This window comes from Tachypleus tridentatus, chromosome 4 (assembly GCF_004210375.1).
Source record: "Tachypleus tridentatus isolate NWPU-2018 chromosome 4, ASM421037v1, whole genome shotgun sequence".
In the NCBI taxonomy this organism is placed as follows: Eukaryota; Metazoa; Arthropoda; class Merostomata; order Xiphosura; family Limulidae; genus Tachypleus; species Tachypleus tridentatus.
Window position 1 is genome coordinate 46745938 of NC_134828.1, and position 17773 is coordinate 46763710.

Consider the following 17773-nt stretch of genomic DNA (forward strand, 5'->3'; position numbering starts at 1 on the left):
ATTCCTAACTTATGTCAGGATTTCAATGTCAGGGAAATGTATCTCTAAAAGTAGAAAGCAAAGAGGTTCCATCTTTAAACACATTTAAGACTACATATCAAGAGCAATAGTAATATGGTAGAATACATCATGATGTATTTCAGTTTCTGTATAATACATAAAGTATGAAAACCATAATAATTCTGAAAAGTATAACTTTTTCTTGAATAACTCAGTTTGAAAGATTCAACTTATGTTATTATTTGCTATTTCTAAGAAAGAAAATCTTATAAAACTTTATGACCTACTTAGACAGCCAGATCATTAATGTATCCAAAGATAATCTGTATTAATAACACTTATGTAGTAATTCTTAAAAGTCTTTAGTTAACTATAAAATCCTATGTTTTTTAGCACTATTAAACCTCACATTGACATATTCTCATGCTCATTTTACACCACTTCAAAACAAGCAAAAGCAATAATTGACAAAAAGAAAAAAAAATCAAAATTTTTGTATTTATATGTTTACAAAAACATGCCATATCAACATGTAGGGGGAGGTTAAGTGATTAACAATATATCACGTATTTCATGATGACAAGAAACCAACTTGAAGTAAAAATGTATCTCAGGACAACTGTTACAAATTCCTTCTTTATTAATCTGAAGATGACCTAAGAAGTTCAAAACACTGTTCTCAGCTTTATTTTGGTATAACCAGCTGTCCTGAGAAACATATCACATACTTGTTATGTTGAAAGTCATACAACAATGGGAATATACAAATTTCAGAATTTCCTGCTCACACTCTCTATTGAATTACATAGAAATAACTTAAGGTAAAGCTAGTCTAATCTAACATTTGTATTAGGTAAAAATAAAATAATAAACCTTTTTACTCCATACACAAATTACACTGCACAACAATTTTTTTGAAATGTTTTGCTTCCTGAAAAGGTTTTGCTGATTGTGACAGGTATCTGGTGGGTATGTACAAATACAAATTTTGGTTTTACTTCATCACGTAGAAACTTTGAGAAATAGACAGTTAACTGTTTACTGGCAATAACTTATTTAATTGTGTTTATGTTTGTAATACACTATTAAGTTTAACATAATTAAAAGTGTTTTGCTCCTGATTTTTGTTTGTATTCAATGTCCGGTGCATCACGTTGCAGTGTCCAACAGTAGTCAGCAAGCATTGACAAATTCCAGTTGCCCTGATATTGTTCTCCCATTGTAGCAAAACTGAAGATTTCAATGAAACTGTAGGTAATGGGCAAATTTGGAAGTGATTTTCATGATCAGCAGCCAAAAATCTATAAGGAAGACCCAACAGTGTTCAAGAAGCAAAAGCTTTGTTGTGCAGTGTTATCTAACATTAACTTCATTCTCCACAAGCAAGGAAAGGTGACAGAAAAAACCTATTTCATAATATAAATAGAAGTATTTTACCTTTCTGTGTTGTTACAGATTTGAATATCAAGTTCAGGTCCTCAATTTCCTTCTTTTTCTTCCTACTTGTTGATCTAACTGAGGTAATGTGAGTAGAGTGTGATTACTCTTATACTACCAACAATTTGTTTGAACCTTTGTATCAATAACTTTAACAAACATTGCATACTATTTCATTGATTAAGTAAACAAATCATGCATTACAAAGATAATTAGAGTTTTAAAATATTCAAAACATATTATCTGATATATGTTCATTAAAAATAAAGAAAATGTGACAGCTGTTAAGATGAAAACTACACTTTATGAAATTGACTTTAATGCAATACTATAAGATTACTATATGGAAGTATGATTTTACAAAGCCTTTCATACTGTTTTTCTTTCTATGTTCCTGCAGACAATGTTGATGATAATTACGAAATTACAAAGTGTTAAAGACATGTTAAAAAGGTCAACAGAAAATTCTGCAGTTTCAAACACTGGTAAAAGTTAAGGTAGCCTTGGATACCTTGTAGACTAATATTTTGAATGCTAATGCACTGTCTTCTCATGAAGTTCATAAGAACTGACCACACCTTTTCAGCATGATATCAAAGCAGTAAAATGAGATAAATAACACCCTGAATTTGCATTTACCAGACCCAACTTAAATACATCTGATCTATTTAGGATGTGTGCATGTGTTGGTGTGCATCACCACTGAAAATACCCCATATTAGTCATTTTCTGACCTCAACAAAGTATTTGGTTATTTCAAAATCAGATTTGATACACTAGCCAAAGAATACTATAAAAAAACAGAAACAGTCTCATCTTTGCCTTACACACCATCTCATGTGCACCAGACAAAACAATATCACCAAACAAGAAACATCACAATATAATTTGAAAAACAATTAGTCAACATGACAATAATCCATCATAACTACACGACCTGTGTGAGGAAATTAGTCACTCACACAATCAGCATAACTTCATAAGTAGCATAGAAATTTCTAAGGCAGACATAAAGAAGACAGCTTTCTGTGCAAGACGTGAACTGCCTCTAAAAGATTGATTTTTGATTACTGAATATTGAAGATAGTAATAATTGGACACACAAGTTGATTATTTTCATAAAATTAATTCATTACTTTGCATGAAACTAATTGATGTAATCAATTCTCATAGGTATACAATTGTATTTCATTCTGATTAAGCAATTTTGAAATTTAACCATGAATCTTACAACAATAAGTTATTTTTTGATCTGGCATAAAGCTAAGCAATGTAAATCTCAATCAGATAGTCAAAGTGAGAGAAAAATAGTACCACCATCAATACAGATACCCATTTATTTTAGTTTCTGGTCAAAGACATTAAATTTACAATTCGTTGATATAAATAAATCAATTTTTATTCAGACTGTTTGCAAGTTTTTAAGACTGCTACCACAAGCCAGACACCCAGGATCTGTGCTGAATGGCTGCCCTTAATAAATAACATCATTCTAGAACGAACTAAAACTCACTTTTAGAGTTTTCAGGTTGAACAAAAATCTCCCACAAAGTTTTATGAAAAAAATATGCAGATTTAGTAATGCTATTGCAAGTTTTTGTCTCCCATAGTACACAGCAGTAAACTTGGAAGATTTACACACAACATGTTGTGTTGTGTTACTGACTATTTGTTCTCATTCTTGCTTTTTGTTTTCAGAGTAGGTACAAAGGCCATGACCTTCACATCAGTGGGATAATTCTCATCTAGCTATTTCAAAAGTTTGTTCTTCAATCTATCTTTCATTTCTTTAAACATCACTGACTAACATATCAGTGCAAGTGTAACTTTCTCTGGCAAAACTTGTTGCATATTGTTGGCATATGAGAATAGTTTTGTATCATCAGATTTAATTGTATTTCCAGTCATGTTCATAAGATCATCTGGATCTCCTGGAAGTAACATAGTACAAAGAATCCTTAATCCTGCCATGCAAAATGCAAGCAATCAACTGTTCTTTTCAAGAGCACTGAAACTTGATGCTTTTCATCAAGCTTCTTGATTTGGAAAGTTTAATGTTGTTGTGGATTCAATACCAAATTGAATTGGCATTGCTTCTGTGCCACGTTGAAATACCACAACAATGTCTTGCTTTTACACTTCAGTTCTTGGATTATCTGCATCATTCATTCAGTGTCACAAACTCCATGGGATCCTCAGAAGTACTGCTAGGCATTTCATCTTCATCACTCTCCAGTGGAATAGATGAATCAGTCCTTCTCTTTCTTCATACTTATAATTTACCTTGCAGCTCTTTGACACCTGCTTTTTGTGCCATTTTGACCTCCGAGTCTGAACCATTGCATCTACACTGTCACTTTGAACTTACAAGCCACTTTCTTCTTTTCCTGTATTAATATTACTTTATCAATAGTGGATCAGTACACTTAATCACTGAATGTTGTAGCATGTTGATTTCTGTTTTGTGGCCAGCTGTAGATCCAGTTTTTACAAATGGTGCAACAGTTGTCTGTTTTTTTTCCGATGAGGTTTTGGTAAAGGCATCAGCCAATAAACAAAATATCCAGATTGACAGCAAAGTACAATTATCTACCCATGCTGTTTCTGGTCTTGTATCTGAATTTGTTTTAATGAAAAACTATTTAATATTATAAAAAATAGTTTTTCATAGTTTAAAACTTTCACATAAAGAGTCACTAAAGCAATTAAGTTAAAAGGAAAAGTACTTGTCCTATTAAGTACTCTTGATGATTTACTAGCTGCTTCACATTGACAAGTGACAGTAAGAATAAAACCATAATAATCTGTTGGACTCACCCAACAACTAGAAAAGCCTTTTTTCTGATTACGATAGAGCCACAATTCAAAGTGATAGGACATGCACTTATTTCACCATTGCCTTTAAAGTTTAAAAATCGTAAATTTACAATTTATGTTGTCCATACTTTAAGCTATATACTAATAATTTCATTTTAAAATATTGTCCAAATCTACTTTCGTTGAACATAACATTTGTGATAATACTGCAGATACTACTTATAATTAATATGAACAATTCGTATGTGGCTAACTCATTTTTGTATGAACACTCACAGACTGGCATTAGGCTTAGCTGCTACGGTACATTCAAGTTACAGTACATTACCACAAGTACAAATATTGCACTGGTTACAATTAACATGATTCAGAATTTCAATGCCTCTGTATACAACAATAAAATTTAAAATTGTTTTACTTTGATTTTTTTTCATCAACTTTCTTTCCTGGTTCGTTTGGTCTTTTCTTTCGAGACATCACTTCACTAAAATAAAACTATAAAAATTGTCAGTTTTCTGAGTAGTTAGCTCTCTGTATGTGTTATCAAGCGACCTCTACAGTTTCGAACAAAGAGTACAACCGAATCTGCAAGAAAGGTCTCGTCATATTAAGAAAATAAGAAAGCATGCGTATGTTTATATTCTTATCATTGTTAGTAGAATGGAATATTTTGTAATATTAGTAGTATTATTAGGTTAAAAGGTGAGAAATAGGACTTGACTGATATTATAATAGTTGTTTCCAGATCCTAAGATAAGTAATTAATATGATTTTAATCTGTAATTTTTGATATATTGTATTAGTTCTAGAACTAGCGCTCATACCCACGAAATGTGTAAAGCTAAAATTCTATGTCGGATGCTAATCAAACTCAAAGCTGGTAGTAGCGGTAGTTGTAAGTTAATTATTGCAAATACAAATTATAAATTAAAGTTCTTCAAAGTATGTTTGAGATTGGGAAAAATGGCTCATTTATTACCTGAGTTCACAATATTTTGTGACACAATAACTTGTAAGTTTCTCAAAATTTCGAATAGAAAGACTTGCATTTTCAAAGCAGTATATTTTAATTTTAGATTATAATATAGTTTAGTGATAAACTTTTCAAATATTTGTTGGACATCAGTTTGTTTGTTCAGAATTAAGCACAAAGCTGCACAATGGGCTATCTGTGCTCTGCCCACCATGGGCATCGAAACACAGATTTTAGTGGTGTGAGTCTGCAGACATACTGCTGTGCCATTAGGTGCTTGGACATCATTATGAGCACTTTTCTAACATCTAAATTGTATTTTATTAGGTGTCAGCTAAGTCCTCAAATGTTACCTTGAGAGTATAAAAAATAGACATAATACATTTAGCAGATTAAGTAAAATATATTAATTCTTAAATCTTTTGTCTTTGATTGATAATGTAGCACCAAAAAACTGCTGTTGTGGCATATAACACAACTCATTAAGGACATTCATTTGAAGCATTCTTGGAAATTTCACACACACACATTTATATTCGTGTGGGATCACTGACCATTAATAGGAAGCCAAAGGGTCTGATTTTACTGAAGATGAAAACATTTTTAAATTGTTCAGTTACTTATTTTGCTTATGCTTGTGACTATTTTTTGAATAAAATACAAATAATTTTCACAATAAAATATTATTACTTAACTCTCAAATATATGCACATTTTATAGAAATTTAATACAAAAATATTTTCACCATTTCAGTGTTAATTTGATAAAAAATACGTATATACTGAATATACTTTATATATCTATATATACAGTCATAAACTATCGCAGTTTATAAAATAATTTTTAAAAATATTTTAAGTATAATATTTTTATCATTTGAGTTGTCTATAATCATACAAGATAACATGTACACTCTCACATAATTTTGAAAGGTAATTTGTTTAAACATTTAATTATTTTCCTATTGTAAATAATATGATATGATGATGGATTTTTAATGAATCTTTGTTTGCATTGGAGCCTTTTTAACAATAAAATATTGTTTTCACTGCAAAATACTCCTGCCTTACAGGTAAATATCAGTTATTCTCTTTGAAATGAAACATCTGTTTTCAATTGCCTAACTTTAAACTTCATACAACTTTTGAACCACTTACTTAATCAAATGAGATTCTGGTTCTTATTCCATAGTATCAACTATTATTTGTATCTTGATAAAATTATTGCAAATATTAACAACAAAGACACCATATATAAATATGTTTGGAATCCCATTAGAAAATAATGGTGGTGTAAAGGTTTAAAATTATTTAAGTATGATTATTTACACACATTGAAAAACCTTCAGTAGTCTAATGTATTTAATTGAGGTGAAAAAAGCTAAAAGAATTAGGAATCTTTTTTTTTAGAGAATATATAATTTGAAAACAAGAAGGCTATTTTAACCTTGACAAAAGATCTTGATGTGGGCTACTATTGCATTTAATAGCTTATAAGGCTCACTGGCATACAACAACTACAGTAGTTGTTGGAATACTATTGATGTAAGTAGCTTGTTATAACAACAGTTTTATGATATGAAGTTTGTGAATGCTAACTTAGAAAAGGTATTCACTCCATAACAGCTGTTATACAAGTGTTCATTGTCTGTTCCCTAGTAGGACAGAGGTAAGTGTTTGAATTTACAATGCTAAAATCAGGGCTTTGATTCCCCTTGGTGGACACAGCAGACAGCCCGATGTTGCTTTGCAATAACAAAACAAACACATTCTGTCTAATATGTCTGGAATATTATCTACCATCCACTCACCATATTGTCTGACTAAAATTATATGTGAATGAAATCATTAGATCATTAATGCATGTAATAAACCTTTGAAGTCCAAAGTACATGTAGTTTTTATATTAATTAATGCATTTAGAAGGATTTTATGTTTCTAGCTTGTTACATTACATTCTTAAAGTATATTTGCAATTTTTCTTTATTTTGTTTCACACAACTATTTAAAAGTTATTACATTTTATCAGAATATGTCACTTTTATGACTGAACCTTTTTATATTTATTATTCAGGTAAAATAATAACATTTGGTCAATCTACAATCTCTTAAAGGTGAAAAATAATTATATCTGAGACAGCTCATATCCTTATGTTTTCATTATCAACTTTGAAGGTTATTTTTAGGAGTCACAGGACGATGAAAAATTCCATACATATAAAATATTTGCTAATGTGTTCATGGGTTATGTAGCAGTGGTAGTGGATTTATTAAGTGGAATCTGACGTATGCTCTCCATAGAGAGCCATTGTATGGGTTTTCTGTACATTAAAACACAACTGGCTAGAGTACAATGTTTTATCTCATTAGACAGGACTTAGTGTACAAACAGTACTGGTATGTATTTTTTTTTCTGGTCATAATCAGCTATGTTTTTTTAGTTGTTGTGATACATGCTTTATTAAATAGTGGGGTTTAACTACATTGATTTAGTGATTATGTTGTGAATTTCATTTCCTGAAGAAAGGTAATTATAGCCTTTAGGTGTTAATGATCTTCCCTATCTGGTAAAACACAACAGAAGTGATCATGTTGTATATTTTGTTTTTTAGTGAGGTATGAGTTTAGTGCGTTATGTAATCATTGTATTTGATTATTGTCCTGTTGAGATGTAAATCCAGTGTTTTGGTATCATGAAAATTCTAGTCAAAAATAGTAAAATCTAGATATTTTCAAACATTTGTTAACTTTTCATAAGTCTATACAATCGTTGTCTTCAGCGATTTGTACTCATGAAAAAATTTAAAGAAACTCAGCATTAACAGTTTTTATGCCCCTGTAAAAGTGTTTTTTGTGCATAACATCAGGGTTATAAAAGCAATAATTTGTTTACCCTTTTTAATACTACTAAAATATTAGTGTATAAACATTTGATCATTTTTTAGATTTCATAATGTCATTAAAACTTTTAATTACTTTTCCATTGTCTACAATTTTTACCCTCTTATAAGTTACAAAAAAAAACAATGTGCTCATTACCTTTGAATGAGTTTCAAAACGACAGGGTTTATAATTTTGTTGTTTTCTGACAATAAGTTTATAATAGCTCAGGCTGCAAGCTGAGAAGTGATGCATTAAATTAATTTTGATTTTCCTGTAATATGTTTATAAAGAATACTTGATTATGAGTTTCACTAAAAATTGCCAGGTTTAGCAGCAGCTTTACTTGAAACCTCTAGATACCTACCTTGTAGCTTAATATTGGAAAATGTCACTACCACAGCAGCTTCTTGGATATAAAACATGGCAATTGTCAGTCAGGTTTTCAAAGAAATCTATGTGGTCTTGATAACATTCTGTAAACCCTGACATAATGTGATTGGGATTAACCTGTTGCTGCTTGCTGGTAATATCAACAGCAGGTTACCACAGAGATGTATTGTTCTTAGCATACATATACAGTAAATGCCATTGAAATAATGCGCTTTATGTAATTTCAGATTACTGTACCTATATAAGCAGCTGTTTTATGTAGGATGAAATTCTCCTGCAGGGTTAAGAACCTAAAAGAACAAACCAACATTTATTATTATAGAGTATATATAGTTGCAAATCTACAGTATGACTTAAATGACTCATACAAATCATAAATGATCAAGTCTGATTGTAAGTACTTGTCTGTAATGGCAGATTAATTGCTCTTAACTTTAACCCTCTATTCCTAGAAATATTTTTTGAGATGTCTCTGAACCAAATCGTTTAGAAATAGTAGATATTTTATTTTTGCCTAAAAACGTTGAACGAATTTTTATTTCTTAAAAAGTTATAGAAGTTGCTATTTAAGATATCTTTTATTGTAGGAAAGACAAATAGAAAGTTCACTAACATAAGTTTCAGTGTTAAATGATAAAGAGAAAAAATAAACAAACATGCAAATCAGTAACATGTTGCAATGATGTGAGGAAAACACTGGGTAAAAAAATTAATTAAAGAAAAAACAAAATATAGGAGTTTGAGAGTGTTTACAATAGGATAACTTATTGTTTAATTTTAAAAGTATAATAAAGAGAAGAGACTACTAATATTCATCACTAGTACAACTTATCATTTCAAACAATATAATATTCCTCTTCCACTAATGGTTAGTATTTAACCTTCCAGTCCTTTTTACCACAAAATTGATATCTGTAATGCTAAACATCTTTCTTCTTGATCATTTAATGGAAATGTGTACAAAGAAAGCATACTCATATCAAAAATTTCAACTTACATTTTTTGTCCAGTGAATAATGTCACTCCATGACCTTTGTTCACTGACAGCATTGGTCATCAAACATTTTCAATCATTATCATACTTGGACAACTAGGAATATTTTAGTTATAACCCATTTAACCTGGACTCTATATACAGTACTAAAATATAGTAAGGAGTGGATCCACTAAGATCTTACTATACCAGTTAAGTGTCTCCTTTATTTTAATTAATTCTATCGCTACCCCAATGCACCAATTCTTTAATGATTTTTATTTTACGATTTTCCAATCTTAATTCAGTCCAACCCTTTTTAAAAACAAATAGATTTACTTTAGTTTCTCAGATTCGATTATTTTATTACTGTGATTTTATCTGAATTTTTTTCAGTCTTCAAATTCTGCAGTATTCTCTATTTCTGTTTCCAAAACTTAGTTTACTTCAAATGTTTAGAGTTCCCAAGTTTTTGTTGAAAATACTGTATTCAGTTAGAGAGAGAAAAATGATACTTTTCTATAGACCTTTACAAAGCAGAATAATTAGGATAAAGAACATTTTTGAGTCAAATCTAACACATAGTACCTCAGTACACACCCACACTATCCCCTTACTATGTGTGCAAAGTTCTAGGTTCTCTTCTCTTGGATGCATTGCAGTCACACATACAACTCGTCATAATGTTTATGGCTAACTCTGTGTAACCAAGTTATTCAACTCAGACAGTTCTTCTTTTAGTTTGGCTCTTAAAACGTGTAAGCAGATAAACTGTTGTTTCATGAACCGAAACCAGAAGTGTGTTAGTCATTAGTTTGGTGCCAAATCTTCTCACTACCTCCATATGATCATTCCAACGTACTGGTCATTCTGAAAGTCCATTGACCAATGAAACTAAAGTGGTGACATGAAAATGAACAGGTCCAGTAAGGTAAGAGATTGTACATCTTCACTAATGACAGCACCAGAAATAAACTCCTGCAGTCAAGATTCTAAAGGTTGTCTTGTGGTCTTTCCACAAAACACGGTAATGTTTCCTTCTTTACCATTCAATAACTTTATTGGTGCTGTCTTCCTCATGGTTCCCGGGACCTACTGAAAGCTACATCTTGTAATATTCTTTGGAGAAACACAGTAAGCCAAAAATTAAAGAAAAAACCAGGTAAAGAACAAACTATATCTTAGTAACGAATGACACCATGTGAACTAGATGTACTTCCAAACTGAAATTAAAAGAAACAAGTATTTTCATTTCTTGCTTTTATGGTTCATATGTCATGCTGTGTTCTAGCCAAGAGAATGTATAATTTTACTCGTGATTGATGGCATGCGCACGTTTTACTGATTTCTAGTACTTGTCTGGATAAATAGTAACCTATGTTCATATCTCTAGTATTTGCTTAGATAAATAATCATCTATGTTCTGATCGCTAGTATTTGCCTCGATAGATACTGTTGTGTGTTACGATGCTTAGCACTTGTTTGATTAAAAATAAGCTCAAATTACGTTTTCTTACAATAAATAGTTACATGTGTTCGTATATCACTCTATAGTCTTAAATACATTGTTCCCAGACTTCTAATCTGTAACAGTTGGAGATTGTGAGTAATAAAATACATCCAGATATTAGCATCATGATTACATTAAAATTTAACATTAATCCTTGTCTCTAAATATTCCACTTCTATAAATACACTATAAAACTGAATACGCACGTTTCGAACCCAAGAACCTTCATTTTGAGATCAGGTACAGGGTTAGAGGTCGTGAATCGCTGCACTACACTTTTCTGATAACTTATTACAGCTGTTGTATACTTGGCATGATCTTGTGTTTAAGGCGCTCGACTCTGAATTTAAGGGTCATGGGTTCGAATCTCCGTCACCAAAAATACTTGCCTTTTCATCCATGTGACGTTCAGTCCCATTATTTGCTGGTGAAAGCATAGTCTAAGAGTTGGTGGTGGATGGTGTTTAGCTATCTTTCTTCTAGTTTATGGTTGCTAAATTATGAAAAGTAAGTAGAGATAGCCCTTCTCCTGCTTTTCGCAAAATTCAAACCAAAGCGATATGTCTGTGGATTTAGAAGGCTAGACACCAGGTTTCGATATCTGTGATGGGCACAGTATGGATAGCTCATTGTGCAGTTTTGTACTTAACTTCAACCATTTTAAACCACATTTTATGTGTGTCCTATCCTCCGCTTGGGGTGATTTGTTTTTGAATTTCGCGCAAAGCTACTTGAGCGCTATCTGCCCTAGCCGTCCATAATTTAGAAGTGTAAGACTAGAGAAAAGGCAGCTAATCATCACCACCCACGGTCAACTCTTGGGCTTCTATTTCATCAACAAATAGTGGGATTGACCGTTACATTATAACGCCCCCCAGGGCTAAAAGGATGAGCATGTTTGGTGCGACGGGGTTTCGAACCCGCGACCGTCGTACTACGAGTCGAACGCCTCAACCCACTTGGCCATGTCGGGCCACGCATAGATGAAGAAACAATAAACTAACACTATAAGAAGGCTTATTTCTTTACGAAACATGTACATCCTAGAGTAAAAGACAAAAGAAAAGACATAACATTATTTCATACACTGTTTGACAGAGTATTAGTACTGAATTTAAGTTAAATGGACGACAACTATTGTAGAAACAGAAGTGTAGAGGAAGGCGTTTCGATATAATATGGCCCGGCATGGCCAAGCGCGTAAGGCGCGCGACTCGTAATCCCAGGGTCGCTAAACATGCTCGCCCTCCCAGCCGTGGGGGTGTTATAATGTAACGATCAATCCCACTATTCGTTGGTAAAAAAGTAGCTCAAGAGTTGGCGGTGGATGGTGATGACTAGCTGCTTTTCCTCTAGTCTTACACTACTAAATTAGGAACGGCTAGCGCAGATAGCCCTCGAGAAGCTTTGCGCGAAATTCAAAACAAATAAACAATGATCCTACTTGTTTGGTCCTGCACTTAACGTTTACATGGTTTCATTATATCCAAAAATTTGGCTCCTAGTAGTATGTCTTCGGAATCCCAACGTAAAAAACCGGGTTTCCATGTCCGTGGTGGGCAGCGCACAGATAGCCCATTATGTAGCTTAGTACTTAATTTTAAACAAGCTAAGACTATCAATAGCATGGCTACATATTTTGGTGCTTTCAATAATGTATACTGTTGATCTTCGTTGGGTGTTTGATTTTTGTAATTCGGGTGGACAGCATTGTCCTAGATGTAAATGGTTTATCTTACAGAAGACATTTTGTAAATTATTAAAAATTAATAAGGTGTATTTTATCCAGATAAGATTTAATTCATGAAGAACATGTTTATCAAAGAGTGATCGTTAAATAAATGAAAAGTGATCCTAAGATCGGAAATCGATCGATCAGATCGTTTTGTTCATCACGGTAACAAACAATAAGCACAAACATTATATTTAAACGATGTTTGGTGTTAGAACAATGAATGTTTTGTGTTTACCTTTTATAAAGAAAGCTGTGTTCTTAAACGAGTTTTTCTCCAACATGTGTGAAGATCATAACCTCCTCTAAAATCATTGATTTCGAGAAGGCCGGTGAAAGTTACACTAAAGTCAATACCAACCGACAGAAATTATGTGGAAGTCATGGTTATCCTAGACTTTAGATGGCGTAAGTTTTACAAGCAATACAAGCTTTAGGGGCTTGTTTTTCAGTTAAACCGGTTACAAAGGGGGGTTAACCAGAAACATTAATCCCTAATCAAAAGAGGTCAATGTACAAACAATAATAACAATAAAAAATAAACTTTATTCATCCTACTAGACGCAATTTCTTTGTTTTAGATCGTGGTTACGCCTAATATAAGGAAAGTCGTAAGATATAGTTGAAGATCATTTATTATTGTTTTTAATAGGCTCGCAAAGCATCATAGATGTTATGAGGATGTTGAAAACCATTCACACAGTGCAGTTCAAGGTTGACAAATAACTGTCCTCAGTAAAAATAGTCTTACTCTTGGAAAAGTTTATCAACATTGAAATAACATTTTGGAAGTTGTAATCAGTGATGACGAGAAAACCCAGTTGTAGGGAAAAATATATATGTAAAAACGGCTGGTTTTGGTTGAAAAAAGTTTTATGTAGGTTTGTGAACCTGACGATGACCGAAATGTTGTTCGGTCCTTTACAATTTTCTCAACCCAAACGTTTATATATTTTGAAAGTTTTATTAAATGTTTCAAAACAAAACATCGAGTCCTTGAAGTTGAATATGAAGAATTGGTCTAACGAGGGTGTGTGGTTTTCTTTTAGGAAAGCCACAAAGGCTATCTGCTCAGCCCACCGAGGGGAATCGAACCCCTGATTTTAGCGTTGTAAATCCGGAGACATACCGCTGTACTAGCGGGGGGTTGGTCTAACGAAATATCTTTGGTTCACAGTTGCCAACAAAGCAATAGCGACAACCCTTCTCTACTTTAATTCGTGATGACGACACAACCCATTTGCAGAGAAAAATATATATTTAAAAAAAAACACAAAAAGTCACTTTCAAAAGTTTTCGAACACTGCAAATCAAATAAACACAACATAACCATAAAAAACACCCAAATACTAAATAAATAAACAAACTTAAAATTGAAAAAGCTTTACTTATACAACAACTCCAGCCCAAAATTAACCAATACAAAGAAACACCTTTATAACTATATCAATAATATAATATAATACAATCAAACCTTCTAAGTACGCCCTCCACATTTCTACACTCAGTTGCATAACCCCCTTCAAACATGTGATCAGCTATCGGTCAGTTACCTCTTTCTTTCTTTGTGAACCTGGCGATGACCAAAGAAGGTCGAAACGTTGTTCGCTCCTCTGCATAGTGCTTTCTCTATCCATTGTTTATTTGTTTGTTTTTTGAATTTCGCGCAAGGCTACTCGAGGGCTATCTGCCCCAGCCGTCCCTAATTTAGCAGTGTAAGACTAGAGAGAAGACAGCTAGTCATCACCACCCACCGCCAACTCTTGTTCTCTACCCATACCAACCGCTTTTTACATATAACCTTCTCTACGTTGTATTACTATACAAACATTTCGTCCAACAATCCACAGTCTCTTGGATTCAGGAACAAACTTTCTCGATTACTCGTACACTACACATGTTATTGACTGAAATATTGTAAAAGTATTTAAACAAGTAACCGAAACAGTTGAACTAAATATATGACAATCATTAGAAATTGTTAAAAATAGAATTAATATAAACAAAGATTTAGGCCATGGAGTCATGGAAGTAATTTTTTTGAAATCGTTGTTGTAGTTGTTTTGAATTAAGCACATAGCTACACAATGTGCTCTGCCCACCACGGGCATCGAAACCCGGACTTTAGCGTTGTAAGTCCGCAGACATACCGCTCAGCCACTGGGAGGCTTGTTTTTGTGAATGGCACCATTGTAAAAATATGTTAATTACATAAATGCATCGGTTGATGATTGTTTATTTGTTTTCGAATTTCACGCAAAGTTACACGAGAGCTATCTGCGCTAGCCGTCCCTAATTTAGCAATGTAAGACTAGAGGGAAGGCATCTAGTCATTGCCAACCACCGCCAACTTTTGGGCTACTCTTTTACCAACGAATAATGGAATTGACCGTCACATTATAACTATCCCACAGCTGAAAGGCGAGCATGTTTGGTGTGACAGGGATTCGAACCCGCAACCCTCGGAGTACGTCTCAAGCGCCTTAACCACCTGGCCATGCTGGGGCCTCATGTTGATGAGAAGCTTTATATTTACTTCATCATCTGGAAAATTGTGGAGTTGTTTCCACCGAACCATGTAGAATTATTACAAAAATTTAACTTATATATTTTTTAAATTTTACAAATAAATTACTGTGCAAGTAAAAACTTTAATGTCTAGTTTGATTTATTTTATTATTTTTACACAAGAACAGTCTGGTTTTAGGAATTAAAGCTATGCTGTTATAGAAGAGATCGAGTTTAGGATCTTCGTAACATTCGAAACATCTTCAAAAGTATATAGAGCAAAGCAATTTCATTTAGAAAATCAATATTCAATTATTGGATGACCACTCAAAAGAGAAATTGTACAATTACATTATGATCCTCAACGACTGGTGATTCAAGACGAATAAGGATACATTTATCTAAAGAAGTGTTTGTAAAGATATAAAATAGTTCTTTCAAACCCCGAGCTGATTTCCTTCCTCCTCACTCTCTCTTTATAATTACATCAGGGTTCAGCCACTTTATACGCCAACTAACTGTATTTGTCTACTAATTGTATTTGTCCTTATCATAAAGCGTCAGATGAGGCGCCTTATAATTCCAGATGCCAGCCACAAATAGTAACTGATTGGATAAGTGGAAATATAGTCAAGTTTCATTTGATTATGTATGTGTTCATTAAGAAAATTCATCATAGAATAAAGGCATAATGGAACTTCTGCATTTTATGTCATTTTTAATGGCTAGTCCTAGAGATAGTATCTACATATTTACATTTATTAAAACATGTATTTCCAACATCGGGTCGGAAACAAATTATATTAAAAACACGGTAATTCCAAAAAATTCAAAGATAATAAAACCCAAAAGATAGAAAAAGTCATTAACAAAGTTTATGGGAAAACAATTATTTGACGAAAATTAAACAAAACCCTGCAAAACTTTTAAACAATGATGAAACCAAAATCAACACGTTTAAATGAGGGTAATACAAAAAAAAAAAAAACAAGTTGTTTATTAAAGGATATTTTGAAATTGTTACTCAATTTTATAAAACACAAGATATTAAGTTGTTTGTTGTTGTGGTTAGTTCTTACATTTCATTTCTTTCAAAGATACTCCAGGAATATCTACTCTTGCAATCCCCAACTGTAAAGTGATAAACTAGAGGGAAGTCATCTTTTTAACCAGGTTTGGGTATTCGACTCCTAAGCCGAGGGTTGCGGGTTCGCATCCCCCATCACACTTTGTTCTTGGGCCCGGCATGGCCAAGCGTGTTAAGGCGTGCGACTCGTAATCCGAGTCGAAAAATTGCACCAAAGAGAATCAAACATATTGGGTTTAATACGACACATTACATCAAAACGAATCAAATCTATTGTGTTTATTTCGGAACATTACATAAAAAGGATTTAAACTTATTGGGTTTAATACCAAACATTACATAAAAACACTTAAACCTATTGGGTTTAATACCAAACATTACATAAAAAAGAATCAAAACTACCGGACTTCATACCGAAAATGCCGGGTTTAATGCCGAATTTTACATCAAAAAGAATGTAAACCTATTGTGCTTAATACCAAATATTGCATCAAAGAAAGTCAGTCCTATAGGGCTTATTACCAAATAATCTGGCATCAAAGAGAATGAAGCTACAGAACTTCGTACAGTTTGTTTGTTTGAAATTAAGTATAAAACTGCATAATGGTCTATCTGTGTTCTGACAACCACGTGGGGGCTTAATATTGGACATTGAGCATATTTCACTTAATATGAGAAGTGATTCAGCAGAAATGTTTATAGTAGAGATGTACGTACTCTATCACAATGATTCATGGTTCATTTAATATGTAGTAAGTTCCCACACGGGTTTATAGTCCGTTTAATATGTACGAACCTCTTACAAGGGTTCATGGTTCATTTAATGTGTAGTAAGTTCCCACAAGGGTTCATGGTTCATTTAATGTGTAGTAAGTTCCCACAAGGGTTCATGGTTCATTTAATGTGTAGTAAGTTCCCACAAGGGTTCATGGTTCATTTAATATGTAGTAAGTTTCCACAAGGGTTTATAGTCCGTTTAATATGTAGTAAGTTCCCACAAGGGTTCATAGACCATTTAATATGTACGAACCTCCCACAAGGGTTCATGGTTCATTTAATATGTACTAACCTTCCACGAAGGTTCATGGTTCATTTAATATGGTGTCAGAGGGATTCGAATCTGCGACCCTTATATTACAATTCCAGTTCCCCTTACCTCCTGACCAAGCCTCGTACTGTAAGGAACTTTACGAATTAAAAAAATAACAACTAATTAGGTTTATAAAATAGTAAATAAATATCATACAACGTTATAATCGATATTGATTCAAAGTTTTTCCCGTCACCTTCGAGAATGAACTTTCAGAATGGAACATAAATACGAAGTTCTTTTACAAGAAGTTCAAACAAGTATGTGTGCTGACAATATTGTCAATAACATACTCTCGTTTTTAAACATCAGGTGTCTCTGTCAGCGATAGACCTAAAACATTAGGTGTCTCTGTCAGCGACAGACCTAAAATT

General features: G+C 32.8%; 1 protein-coding gene across 4 annotated transcripts in view; it reads right to left on the reverse strand.

Moving 5' to 3' along the window:
* The window catches only part of LOC143249059 (zinc finger CCCH domain-containing protein 15 homolog), a 92356-nt gene that overhangs the window by 16228 nt on the left and 58355 nt on the right, over positions 1 to 17773 (reverse strand). For 3 of the 4 annotated variants that reach the window (XM_076498254.1, XM_076498251.1, XM_076498253.1), the window contains exons 1-2: positions 4673 to 4818; positions 1438 to 1515 (exon numbers count right to left, since the gene is read on the reverse strand). The gene's annotated coding sequence lies outside the window, so the exon portion shown is untranslated. Of the gene's footprint in view, positions 1 to 1437; positions 1516 to 4672; positions 4819 to 17773 lie in introns of those variants that run through there. The other variant, XM_076498252.1, reaches the window with a different exon arrangement.